The sequence below is a fragment of the Coturnix japonica genome, chromosome 7 (assembly GCF_054131305.1).
Source record: "Coturnix japonica strain WE chromosome 7, WE-NBRP24, whole genome shotgun sequence".
In the NCBI taxonomy this organism is placed as follows: Eukaryota; Metazoa; Chordata; class Aves; order Galliformes; family Phasianidae; genus Coturnix; species Coturnix japonica.
The window spans coordinates 6,971,562-6,986,460 of record NC_140669.1 but is presented as its reverse complement, the minus strand read 5'-3'; the positions used below and the strand labels follow the sequence as shown (position 1 = coordinate 6,986,460).

Genomic DNA, 14,899 nt, shown 5'->3' with positions numbered 1-14,899 from the left:
GCAGAGAGACCACATCAAGAAGTCTCAAATGAACACCATATAAAACCTGTAGCCATACCCAGTGATCATCTCAGAACCTTCTCCAGTTCCATTATACCCTTCTGGAGAAGACAGAGACCAGAACTGCTCATCATATTGCCACTACAGATTTATAAAGTGACAGAATCATGTCTTCTCTTTTCATTTCTTTACCAGTTTACATAACAAACAGATTCCTACTGAATTTATCTGAATTTCATCTCATTTCATTATGCAGTCACTTGGTTTTGTAAAATTCTTTTAAGTTTTCACAGTCACCTCTCCTCTAATTACCATGAATAACAGATTTTTACTGTCATCAAACTGCCAGGTCACTATTCAGCCTCTTTGCTAGTTTATTAATACACCAAACTAAAAATTCTAGCTGAGAAGCCTTTGGAATTCTTATTTTTGTGCAAATTATTAGGTAGCCATGCAAAGCTCACCATCATATGCCACACTTACTTAGTTTTCTTAAAACGCTCTTGGTTTGAGACTAGCGGAAACTATATCTAAGACCAGAAAAAACTGTCAGCTGGTTTTCCCTCAGCCACTTGGTCAGCACAGCACTTAAGTTTTTTCTATAGCATTAAATAAGACATTTACACTGCAAGTATATTGCTACACAAGGAGTTCCTCTCTTTATTCCAACTGTGCTTGCTGCATCAGAGTCTGCAGAGAAACAGATTTTGCTAATTTAAGTTGAACACTAAGCTAGTGCTTACAAACTCTCACCACAGCTGTGCAAATTAAGGACAAAATAAGAATGCTTGCTCAAAAAAAAAAAAAATAAAATAAAAATTAAAAAAAAAAAATCAACATCCTTGTTCAGGGGATGAAAGGACTGCTTTTTAAGCCACCTACCCAAACTTTGGGCTACCTGCCACAACATGACTTCCCTTAAACTGCAGCATGACTCTTCCACTTCTATCTCAATAAACCTTTTATCCTCGTTTTCACACCAAAGATTACTGTTTTGCCTACTCAGCACAGAAGGTAACGTGCAAACATTCACGGTATTTTAGATCTTGCTGAGCAACATTTCATCTCATCATTATGGATACAGCTCATTAATCCACTGCTGTTTTTGGTATTTTCTATTGTGCCAGTTTTTTCCCCAAGAAACACACACCAAGGGAGATGGGAAACTCTGCATGGATTAAACTCTATAGAGGAACATAAAATAATGTGGAAAGGGAGAAAAAAACAAATCATGAAAGAAGAATATAAAAGCATTAGATTAAAAGGCACAGCAGAAACCTGCACAACAGTGAAATACTTCAAATCATGCTCACTGTTAAGAGAAAGAGGTAAACAATACCCAGGAGAAAAAAAAAAAAATACTTAAAAACAAAAGAAACAGCAAATTGCAAGGGAATAGTCAGCTTTTGGGATGAGGTATTCACACATGTTTGAGGGAAAAGACAACAAAGCTGAGGGGTCGACTGTCCAAAAACGATCATTCCAAGAAGTCAGCTCTTACCCTCAGAATGCTGCAGTTATACCCTAGAAGTAAACTGGTACTCTGCAATGGTGGCAATGTCATGGAACCAGTGGCTGCTACAAATAAGATACAACATAAGAGGCAACTTGAGTTGCAAACTGGAAGACTTTTCCAATACTTTCTGTGTTGATTTATGCAATATAATATGGCTAGGTAACAGATGGTATATTATGTTTTTCCTATTTTGACACAATGTAAAAACATTCTGCAGATGGCTGTAATGTAATTCTCATTAACACACTTATATTTTCACAGTTTAATATAGCAATAATGAAACTTCAAGGTCTGGAATTTCCTGTTGGTTAATTAGTGGTTAGGTTAATAGCCCGAGGAAGCGCGCAACCCAAAAAGTTTCTTTATTGTTCAATCATATAATTACTATATTCATATTTCTGGGAAAGCTCTCAAGACAGATTTCATGTCACAGTGAAGCTACCTTTACAACCCTCCCTCTGTTTGTGAAACAACTGCATTATTTTACCCAGCAGAGTGTGTAGGCAGGAGAGCAATGAACAGCCCTAATTCAGCTCCTCTGGGAAGTTTCAGCAATGCCTGTTTTTATTTTAGAGATACCAACTCACACTTAAAGAATTCTTCAAACGCACATTAAATCAAACACTAGGAAAAAGCTGAGATCAACATTTCTCGGTCTACTGCTGCTACACTGAATAAAATATTGATTAATTTTCAAGTAACTTAGTGGTGTTTTTAAAATCCCTGTTTATAACCCTTCACAGAAGCTTGGAGCATGACATGCATAGCAGCACACCAACATCCCATTACATCTAGAAACTAGAAAGATGAAAGGAACAATTCACCGCAGATCTCACACTCAGGTTATTGCCATGAGAGAAGCTGTTTCTTTGACACAAACACTGCAACTTCAACAAGATAGTTCAACTAGCAATGGAGGACCTGCATCATCACGTTCCTCAATACTGCAGAATGAGAGCAGGGACGCAAGTCTGACCCATGCCAGCTCCTCCTCCCCTGGGCATCACCGGAGGATCCCCAGCAGATAAACCATATCTATCCATGTGTTAAGGCACAGTGAAACTGATACCTAGGCAGAGCTAGCTCCCAAAAAATTAATGAATGGGGCAGCTGAAAAAAAGGAAAAAAGATATACACAGAGAAACTGCAGCATTCTTGCACAACTGGAGCAACTCAAATACTGAGTTATGAGAAAAAGCAATAAGAACTGTACTGCTTCTTAAAATGGTAAGGATTCCAGAGAGACTGGCAACTACCAAGCTACCATGAAAGAAAACATGATGAGAAAAACACAGCTTGTGACTTGGATTACAGAGTTAAAGAAAGCCAAAAGCTGCAAGGCAAAAAGTACCTTTTAAGCTCCCAAGCTCACTTATGACAGAGAACTGCAGGGAAAGAGAATTTGGATTTTCTAACAAACGCCTTTTTATTTAAAGGTCAATACAAGTCTATTTTGTCAGATTCTGGAGCCCTCCCATTCCTTCACACTTTATTTAGACAACATTAAGAAGAACTGAAACAACATTGTTTTCCTTAACCAACAGAAGCAGGAGCTGCACACAAAGCCTTTGTGAAGCACTAAATGTCACTTTGGGATTCACCGATCACATGTACCCAAACACAAACAATTGAAAAAAGATCTCAATGTTTTTGGAGATCTGAGAAGTACAGCTCCCAGCAGAGTCCCTTTGTTTCCTTAAATCACTGCCAGGGCTCTAGGAAGTTAATGAAAAACTGACAGGCAAAATAAAGATCCCACAGTCATTTTTTCTTTTGGAAAATCCCATGCTTCAATGCTTTAATTCAGAAATATTCAGATCCAGTTACACATAAAAGTTTTCATAATCACACTCATTTCTTGACAGAATATGCTCTACTTCGCCAGACCCTTTTAGGGCACCATTACTATATGTAATTTGAAGGTAGCCTCAAAAAAATTAACAAGATTCTTGTTCTGAATGAATACATATGATATACTGCTTTACATATTTTTTTGCTATACACACACAGACACAGCAGCAACTCCCTCAGTTCTTCAGAGCAGCATATTCCATGGGTTCTTCAGAGCAGCAACTCCCTCAGTTCTTCAGAGCAGCATATTCCATGGGTTATCTCAACCTTTGGCGCTCACATGTTTTACAGGAGCTTACACTGTTGTACAGAAGGATGCTCATTCCAAAGGAATAAGCAGCTGTGTAAACAGCAAAAACTCATGGCAGCAAACACGGCACACTGAGCAAGAATACGCTCCAGGTTCACTGCAATGTGCAATACAGGAATGAAGAAAAAAGCAGCGCTGCCTCTCTCTTACTCAACATGCACACACACAAGCTCCTTGATACAGATAAGCACATATCTGGTATCAGTATCACTGTCAACTTAACTGGGAGTACACCATACCAACCCCTGGAATGGGCAGCAAAGCATGTTTGGGGACTCTCCTCCACACTTAAAAGAAGATATTTCAAAATCAACAAAAAGAGTTGAAAATAATTCCAATATACAGCCAAATTCTAGACACAGCACAAACAATATGGTAACCTCAACAAACTACTTGAACACACCTCTAAGGAGCTTGAAGTTAACAGGTTAGCATCTTTAAAGGCTTATGCTTGATTTTGTCTGCATTAAATCATAATTTTAAGGCAATTTTCTAAAGAAGCACAAGTGCTGCCGTCATACTTGAGCTTTATTACACATGCAAAACATTAGCAAATTATTTTTAGCCTGCACTATTATTCTGTCAAGAGTAAACATATTAAAAAATGCATTCTGCAAGCTTAAGTGGCACTAGAAAAGACAGACAGAGCTACACCCTCCTAGAATGTTGCTACGTTCACCTGAATGCAGAAGCCTTCCTCATGCTACCTCAGCAAGAGCTCACAGACGCTATGAAGATGTGACGAGACAAGCCAGCTACTGCCGAGGTTCAGCCTGCTGTGTTGCACGGGCATACAGCTCATCACAGCATTGTGCTGCCTGTCTCATCTGTGTAGCTGTATGAGATAGATATTACACCAAATTTTGCCTGGTGAATCACAGCAGGTTCATGTAAGCACTTCACACAGCAGGGCCATAGTTCAACTTTTTGCCTACTTAGAAAAGTTCTTTAAAAGAGAAAATAAGTAATCAAATACATCACTTAAATTATAACTCAAATCTTTTTCTGGTTCAAGGAATGCAGTGAGATATTTTGCTAGCCAAAATTTCTGATGCAGAATGGATTCAAGCCGAGACCTGCAATACATGAAAAGGTATGTGCAGGTGTACCTTTCAGTATTCTGGTTTATGTTTTAGGAAACAGTAATCAGAATTGTCCATAACTTATATGAGTCATTCAAGAAACATTCACTGAATAAAGAACAAGATTTCACATACAAAGAAGTTGTTCTCATATTGCACCTTTCTGTGACCTTAGAGAATTCTGCAGTACCTTCTGCAGTAACTACCTTAAATCACAGACTCTCTAGCTTACATGTCCCACTACTGCAGAAACCTGAGTGATACAAAGAGCAAACAAGCTTCCTAAATAAAGATGATGAATCAAAGACCTCCGTTGTCTTCCTTCAGGTGCATTTCAAACTTTTGTTGTCAAAGCCAGAAAGCCAGGCTTATAAAGAGATGTATTCAACCAAAAGCACTAAAGAACACAAAGTAGCTTAAAGAAAATACAGTACAGTCTTAACTGTTTCAAATGTTTTGCTTCAGTGAATAAGCATAAAATAGTGAGAACTCCAGCATTCTGCTTATATACATGGTACATTGATATTAAATATAAGAAAAATACAATGGGTTATTGTCAAACAAAGAAACTCTGCCAGTATCGGAAAAAGAACTGATTTTTTTAGTTCTCCCCATTTACAGCTGCAGACCCACAGAACATGCAGCACAACACACAAGTATGGGCTGCAGCACCAGCTCTTTCTACTTCTGGCTTTAAGACTGTATAAGAACTCTGGTCCCACATTCACGTTTGTGTCCACACTTTCTAAGGAAAACACACAACTTAGAAGAAACCAACTGCCATAATAAGGACAAATCCGAAAATAAGTGCTGCTTATCAGAGACCATATGAGATATACAGCTTGGTACTTACCTATGGCACTTTCCTACTAAGGAAGGGCACAAGGCTGTGCTGAAGGCACTGAAGCCCTGCAGCAGGCTGGCAGCCAGGCAGGGAGACTCTGCCAGCCCAAGTTGGGTTTGCACCCAGCCCTACGCCCCCACAGAGCCAGGTGGGCAGCGAGCACTCAGCTCAGAAAAGGGGAGGAAACTGTGGCAGCCAAATCAGGCCTGGGCAATGCTAACACAGAAAGTCCCAGAAAACTAAAGGGCAGGACAATAAAAGCCTCAGATGGTATCGCAGTGTATGGTTACCAGGGCTCATTTCACTAAAAAAAGCTACTTTTGTAGGAAGAAAAATACTGAAAGCACATTCAAAGCATTGCAAAAGCAACTCTTACAGAATAAGGGCAGTAGTTTTTAACACTCAAAAGTTTGCACAGCCAGCTGCAGGTCAGTTCCTGTGTCCAGAGACAGGCAGTGGGACACAATACTTCACCTGCAGAACTGCTGCTGCGTCAAGGGCAGTGCTGGCACTGCCGTCCAGAAGCGACCAACCAACCTGGTCCCTGCCCTGCCTGGCAGGCTGGGTGACATGCAGGGAAACGCAGGGAAAACCCTGCCTTTCAACTTGAGATTCTGATAAGGCAAAGCTGGCTATGAGGAATAAAACTGGTTCTGCTCTATCAGACAGGCTGGGCAGGTAAAGCACTGAAATATTCCTTATCAAATGCTTGCTTGCTGTGAAACACCCTCAGTCTTGCATTGAAAACCACAGTGTTTAACCTTCAGGTACTTATCCTTGCTAAGATTTGGATCCTTGAAAATGCTGTAAGGCAAAATACAACCATTGATCATGGCATCATTGCTCATAAGTAGAAGGTTCTCTCACATTCTCCTTTTAAAGTCTATAGAGTCCATAAAGTCTATCAAGGCCACCAAGCTCCTGAATGCAATATATGAGGACTTCTCCCAAAGTAATGCCTCCTAATTTATCATGCTGGACTGCAACGTCACAGGCAGATGGTGGTGGTATGGTGATACAGGCTGAACCTTTCCACCAACATTCCGTTCCATGTTGTTGCCATGTGGCAGATGGCAGAAGAGGGGCAGTCTGACACAATAGCAAATGACTCGAAAGTGCAAATGAAACAATGGTGCAGTATTGAATTCCTTCATGCAGAAAAAAAAAAAAAAAACAGCACCCACTGATATTCACTTGCAATTGCTGAGTCTTTATGGAGACCCAGTGGTGCATGTGAGCACAGCAAGTCAGTGGGGGCTACATTTCAGCAGATGTGGCAGCAACAGTGAGTGTGAACTCTGCAAGCGCAGTTTCTTACAAGCACAACACACAGACTCTTGTCCATCATGGGTAAAAGTGCACAGATAATGATGGTGATTACGTTGAAAAATAGTATCCTGTAGCTGAGAATTTGCTCTAACAGATAGTGTTAAGTATTTCCATGGGAACAACAGACACACAGGAAGTATTCCTTTCAGAGGGACCTACATAAGAAACCTACCTAGACAAGTGAGTTATAAGAAGGAACTGTCTTTCCCCACAACTATGTACCTAAAGCATACGCACTGATAAAATATGGAACAGGAAAGACCACTTAACAAGATCCCACGTTATAGATGTGAGAGGATGCACTTTTTTTTCCTTTCCTGCTCCAGTTTGATCTTTCCTTTCCAAAAACCAAAACAAGCACTGCTTGTTGATTTAATGCAGTAGATGAATGAACTGCCCAGAAATCCTCCTTCTATTCTTCCCCCTGGGTGAGTTCAGAAGGGACACATCGCTGCTGCCTCACACAAAACATGCCAGGAGAGCACTGCATGCTCCCAGCTGGAGCAGGCCTGTGGACAGCAGGACAAGCATTGCAGCAGTTCTCCTACAATCCCTTCTCCTCGTGGTGGATGAGTAGAAACTGGTTAGATTCAGAGAAGCCATGACAGAAAAAGCCACAGGGTGGCACTGCAGGTAGGCTCTGTTTTGAAAGGGTTTGTTTTGTTTTTTTTTCTTTTCCAAGCAAACTGGCACATATCTTATTCCATCTGTATCAAAGAGTAAACTGACTTGTCAGGATTTTTTCTTTATATTGTTCAGCTATCCCTAGCACATAAGTCATATCTTAGAAAAGACAGTCTACTGCAAAGATATCACAGTATTTTATAAGTGTACTAAATGGTATTTAAGAGCATAGAATAAAAACAGTGACATCCTAAAGACAATCTAAGAATTGGCAAGCATTTCTGATTTACCAGTTCATTATAAGTAACTAACAAATTTGCACAAAGCATGTGCATTGTCATACAGAAGTTGGAACTTTCTCTTCACATTTTGTCTTTAAATCTCAAGCATCTCTCAAATCTCAAATCAAGCATGAAAAAAGGTCTTACCACTGTATTCAGTACTATCACTTCCTTTTAAGACACTTTTTTTCTCACATATAAAAGAATCAAAAACCACTTAATACAAAATATAAGATGTAGGAGAGTAACACAAAGCTGGACTTAACAAGTCTATTTTTTTTTTTTCTGCTGCGTTGTTTTTCTTCCCCAATTTCAAACTTCTGCCATTTCAGTTAAAAGCTAAAACTGGCTGCTTACAAGGAAAGCTATTTCTGTTCACTTAGTGAATAAACTGATATTCAAAGGAGATCTGGAGGTCAGCCAGGATTGCAGTAGTTTCTTTCCATTTTTAAACAAAAGGCTTCTTCAAATTATAAACCTGATATTCCTGCAGATTCAAAACTAACAGATAGCATAAGACCACATACTACCGTTCGAGTCACCTGAAGACTGAGACAATTTTAAGTTCTCAGTTTTAGAGGATGACCAGCAACAATTAGCACTCACTCTCAGTGTTTCTAGTAATAATAATAAAGTCATATCTTAGTGCAGTTACATCATCTCATGAACTAGAATGCATTTCATCTGCTGTCATATTTTCTTATCCCAGAGGGTGAGACTTCTGGAGACTAAAAAAAAATAAAGTAGTTATTCCCTTGGGCAGAAACTGAATAGAGGATTGGTAAACATTTCAATTGCCAAGTAACAATATGCTGTGTTTTCTGCTACAAGCTTGTTCTTCATACTTCTCCATTTGTATATGGAGATTCTACCACTGTTAGATAGTATGGCATTAATTCATTTATTGGCACATAAATGTGTCAACATAGCAGAGACTTCACTGGGACCCAAATCAAAATGATCCCCTGCCTTACCCAACGCATTATGTGATAGTACTGATTTCCAAAGTTATATAAACTTTATTGCAGCACATCATTTACCCATTGTGATGACACATATACTGAAGCATTCTACACTTTGAAAAACAATCTCAGGACATGTGCCTAACAAATATTAAATTAGCAAGAGAGCCAACATGGTAAAACATACTGTGTTTGGTACCAAAGCCTCAGTTCTAGGAATTGATACTTCTTAAAATCACGTATTTAACAGAGTTAGGACAAAAAACACAGTCAAAGGAAAAAGTTTTTTGCTTGTTATTTTATCTGCTTGGGGTTGGAGTGCACGGGTTTCTGATGAAGCATCTGCCTACACAAAACAAGAAAAAAATCAAGTACTACAATTTTATCTCACAAAAATCAATTACTGAAGACAGGATTCAGCCACTCCTAGCACTGTCTCACCCACACTAGAAAAATATCTGTGTTTTTATATCTCAGTTATCCAAAGTTAAGAGTACCTCATATGAATTTATTTATGCAGATGCCTAAGAAGTTCCCCATGTTTCCAAATATTCTAGAACAAAAGAATTTATTCAAGAACAAAAATAATAAAATTCAAACGGCAGCATAGCTTTTGTCACTGTAACACAAAGCATCAATGTCCAACTCTTAACAAAGAACTGCCTTATCACATAGAACTTCACACTTTCCCTCAAAAGCGCAATCAGTACACAGCCCAAATTCGTATACAACCCACGGGAATTTAGATATATGAAAACACATTTTACAAAGCAAAACAAAACCCACACACAACTGTTCCCATCCAACACTGAGACGCGTTCTTGCATTCCCATGGAAAGTCAGCAGCAAGAAGAGCACAGCCACATATTCCTTTGAGGCCTTGAACAACTGAACCACTGGACAACGAACAAGTTCTGGTCCCCTATCACCAGTACAGATACACAGACCATGGGAACTCATTTTCTCTGGGTCACTTGGCTACACAGCTGTGTGTGTCATTTGTTTTCAGAACCACAGATCACTGCAAGATTTTAAAAAGACAAAAATATGTGTGTTACTATGTGTGGTATGTCTGACAGTTAAGTTAAAACATATCCAAGGCTACTATTTCACTGAATGGTGCAGGAGCACAAATTCTGCAAAATTAATAGTTCATAGTATCATAGTCTCATGCAGGTAGTTACCTGTTTGAACTGTTTTTATTAATAGATCACTCTCAGGAAGAGTCCAAGAGCAGTGCAGCAGAAGCCCCATCACATGCTGACAATTTTATTTCTCTTCTTGCTGACATATGACTAAAGTTTGCTAACATACTGCTAGGGTAAATAAATTTATTCTATCATCTACTCAAAAGAGAGATGAATAACAGCTATCAAGATTATGCAACAGATGAAGTGATTTCCATTGCTGGATTTCTACTGTTGCCAGTTTTAAAATATACCTTGCACACATAAAAACCTAGGGAGTGGATGTACATGGAAAAACAGATGTAATCATGCAACTGCAACAATGAGAACACGTAAGTGGTTTTGTACTGTAAGTGATGTGACAGCCAGAAATTATGTTTGTTAGACAAAGTTAATCTAGTATCAATTCAGATGCACAGATTGGGATCAAAAAAATAAACTGCAGCTTTTTTATCACTTCAGATATGTAGAGTGCCTCAAACAAGCTGTGGGAGATTGCCAGGAGACACCTAAAATCACCTGTCAAATTAAGGATTATGTTTCATAGACACAGAAGCAGATTATGATTCTCAACTGCTCCGTCTTCATCCCATCCTCTGAGTAAGGTTTATCACATTCTCACCATCTTCTGTATCCAAGTATCAGCAACAGGCTACCAAACCTTACTGGATCCAACTCCTAATCACACTGTGAACTGCTAGACCATGCCTCTGAGCTATTCAGTGCACACCAATGGCCAGGCTGAATCTATTTTCTTAAAATAAATAAATAAATAAATAAAATAATAATAATTAATTATTAATTAATTAACATGGCTAAATATCTGTTCATAACACTCTTCATGCCAGTCCTCTACTTGTGTGTGTGTAGTCACATGCTTTCTCAAGCTCAACATCACATTTAAGCTCCTAATACTATTTTCTGCCTGTTTGGAGATGTGGAACAACAGGGTTGTACAAGGATACATCTGTCACAGAAGCACTGAAGTCTGTGCCAAACATTTTTTAGATTATACGTTTAAGTGCAATTCAGCAGCCTTTAAAAATGTACAATTAGCTTTCTGTGGTCACATGTGGCTAATGAGGATACCAGGTGGCTGTCATAGGAGCGTAACAATAACATAAGCTTCTGAGAACATTATAAGGCAAACTTTACAGCTAGGACTAGCCATAATTTCTCAGTCTTCTTATTTTTCTGCCCAAGTTCAGCCCAGTCCAAGTCATATTCTTTTACTTTTTTTTAAATTACAGAAAGAGGAAAGGAAACTGTCTGCACATGCTCATAATGGGCAGATCTGCCACAGAAAGACTAGCTGGATATCCCCCCCACCCCATCCCATACTTCTTACACAAGTGAGCTAGAAGAGAAGGAGACCACAAACTGAGACTAAACAGATAAACAGAACAGTCCTCCTACTCATCTTGAGTAGTGTAAGCTGCACACTACAGACAATGATGGCAGTTACCAGAAATTCCTGAAGAAAAGAGCACATCAAGCATGCTGGTTTGTGTTTCTGAACTTAAGACACTTAGCTGTAGTAAGGAAAGTGCATATTAACATTTAGTTTATTGGTTAAAGGACTATTTCTATTGTTGGCAACTACCACCAGTGACAATACTTACAATGTTGCTACTTCAATAAACACAGATTAAGCTCTGAGAACGCCCCAACTCAGAATACGGCACAAGCAAGGGTAGAGGAATATGCATAGGTACATGTAAATCATATCAACAAAACAGGCAGTATTTAGATTATTTCATCTGCAAAAGTTACTTATATGTCACAAGCAATATGGATTCATGGGCGGGTTAATTAATGGATAGGTTCTTTCAGCACAGCACAATTCCTTAAATTCATCAATATTAAGACTCGCTATCATTACATCTGGTCCTTTTATCAGAAGAGTTTAGGAATAATCTGAGCTAGCAGCAGGGCAGTCAGGTCTTAAGATGTGCTGTGGAACTTGTTTATGATACTAGCCTAAAGTATATAAAATGTAACACACAGGACAATGGAAACTGAAACAAGGTGGCAGTTGTCCAAGGCAGACCAGAGGTTTCCAATACTCTGGAAGGAGTTATGTACAAAACTCAGTTGCCAATGCATCAGGCTACAGATGTTGGTGCCCCATTGTATTTCACCATGAAGATATCTCTGAAAAATCTGAACACTTTATAGCTAAATTCCAGCCTGAACTCACCCTTTTGGGCGCTCAAGGGATATAAATCACCTTCCTGTTTTGGAAACCTCTTTTCAAATATGAAAGCACTATGTTTGAATCAGATATTACCAGTTCTTTTGTTTTGTTTTACAGAAAAAAAAAATGTGACATAGTACAACATGAAGAGACAAACAAAACAGACCTCAGAGTTATCACCTTTATTTTACTGGATTTGATGTACATGACCTCAGTGACTGTGCTGCTTCTACTGTACAAGGTTAAAAGAAAACTTTTGAGATTCACCATACACAAGCTGCATTTCAATTACCCATCCAGCATCCATTATCTTCCTGCTGCTGTATGTTTTGGGACAAGGATTTGCACTGCAAAAGCCATAAACTGTTATTTCATGTCACACTGCAGCACAACTACATGGGTGCATGCAAAACCAACTGACTCATAATAAGACACATGATGTTCATGCACAGAGTACTAAATTTATCAATGCTGTGGGACCATGAAATAACTTCTGCAAGTTTCCTTCACTATCTAGCAAATGACACCCATTGTCAGAGAAATTCCTGTCCTTAAAAACGTTCAAAACATGATTGAATAAGGTCCTGACCATCTTAATGCTTTTTGAGTCACAGCTGACATGAGGTGACCCCACGCAGCTCCCTCTAACCTAACTCCCTGACTCTGTAACGCTACGCTCATAAAGGCACACTCTAACCCATGCCTTCTGCTATCCACAGCTCAGCTAACCTCTGATTAATTTGTTCCAAATAAAGGAGAAAACAATTTGCATTTGCTGAAAACAGAAAAAGACATTACAGCTAAATTCTTGAATCCTGAGTAAGTCTACTAATCTAGATCAGTGGTTGCAGCATTTTTTAATTTGTAGACCTAAAAAGGTCTTTCAATCAGCAGTGCAAATGCGAGCCTTGCAACCAATACAAACCAGCTGGAATAGGCTTGTCCACTAGTTGTTTTGTAAAAGCCTATGGGCTACAAGCTGGTTTGGAAGCTGATGACATAACCTCACGGCACAGTAAGGAAGGTGATAATAAAATCATTCTTTCTACTTTCATCCTTTTCAGACAAGCAGCAATACCTACTTATTAAGGGGGGTGGGCACATTTCATTAATGTTGGTTATTTGTTTACTGACTGATGTTCAAGCTCCCTGCAGCACAGACTTTCACCTTTCATACTTCAAGATTTCACCTAAATACCAGATTTTCACTGCATCTATGTGCAAATAAGGCATCAGAAGTTTGTGTTTTATTCAACAAGCAAGTTTCACATTTCCCAAAAGTGCTACTTAGGATGTATCATACTTACTGCTACACTCCCCTGCCTATGAAGCAAAAGCTGAAAAGCCACTTGAGCAATCCCTTGAACTTCCTACTATCTCAGTATTGCACGAACTACAGCAAGCATCCTTACACCAGTAGACCACTTGGAAACAAAAACGGGTTTATCAATCAGGACTATGAACAGCAAACATGAAATGCAAATATTCTACATTAAATGCAATTAGCCAAAACAGGTCAGATACAAATGGCTCAGGCCAGGGTTAGCATACCTTCCATAAAATAAACGTGAACTTTTTCTAAGGACAAAGCTAACACTTAACAAGTGAAACGAGAAACAAGTGAAACTTGACCATTGTAATTAAAAGACTTTCACAAAGCACCAGAGATGTGATAAAGAACATGCTCCTTTTGTGTTGTTTTCTTTTTATCTTTATTTATTTTTACTACTGTTACTAAGGCTCTTCACAAGTGAAAACGGAAGCTTGATTAGTAAAAGAATTCATCAGAATTTATCAGCCTCCAGTACTAAATTCCTGCTAGATTTAATTCCCAGGATATCAGTTATTTTTCTGTTAATTGTAAGGTCAGAGAAGACCTCATTTCAGCAGGAACTAAACAAACAGAAGACCGGATCTGTAATTGAAATGTGTTTCCTGGAGGAAAGGAGTAAATCAGTGCAGATAATGTACTACAGAAGACAGAAAAAAAAAAAAGAAAAAGAAGAAAAAAAAAAGAAAAAAAAAAAAAAAGAAAAAAAAAAGTCATATGTTCCAAAACAATTTGTTCAAAAAAATTCTCACTAGAACATAAGTGGCTCTACAAAAATCAGTCCCCTATTAAGGACTTTACATGCTTACCAAGGTTTAAGTTACTAAGCAAAAGCCATAGCTATTTGTTTTGTGGATGAAGAGTTGTAACACACATGTGCAGGCAACTGAAGTTACAAAACAACCTGCACAGCCACTTCTGTCTGTGTAAGTGCAAAGTGCATACCTGAGACAAGAACTCCAGAACAAAACCTCATTCAATGGCCAGTTTAAGAAAATAATTCTGGTAGTATAGTAAAGAGGCATTCAGAGTACTGGAACAGTTCGAATAATTCTTACTGCTCTTGAAATCCACCAGTTACAAGGTCACAGTGGTATTTCATGGCATGTCTCCTGATACCAAGCTTCTGGCCTGTGGATGAGCATCATGTGTTTATATGAAAAGCAGGAATTTGAAATTTGTCTTTAATAAACACAGGGTATGACTACTAAAAACTGCATATATTTTCCAAAAATCACTGGTATCACTACATATCCTCATTTGATCATTGAAACATTAAGGTTGGAAAAGACCAGCAAGATCATCTAGTCCAACCGCCAACCTATCACCACTGTGCTCATTAAAACATCTCCCCAAGCATCTCATATACCCTCTTACTGAAAACCT

General features: G+C 38.7%; 1 protein-coding gene across 4 annotated transcripts in view; it reads right to left on the bottom strand.

Annotated features, from left to right (window-relative positions):
* The window catches only part of COBLL1 (cordon-bleu WH2 repeat protein like 1), a 73,610-nt gene that overhangs the window by 45,986 nt on the left and 12,725 nt on the right, over positions 1-14,899 (bottom strand). Inside the window, exon 1 of one of the 4 annotated variants that reach the window (XM_085552998.1) lies at positions 5,613-5,780. The exons of the other annotated variants lie outside the window; for them this stretch is intronic. The gene's annotated coding sequence lies outside the window, so the exon portion shown is untranslated. Of the gene's footprint in view, positions 1-5,612; positions 5,781-14,899 lie in introns of those variants that run through there. 4 annotated transcript variants of the gene reach the window in all.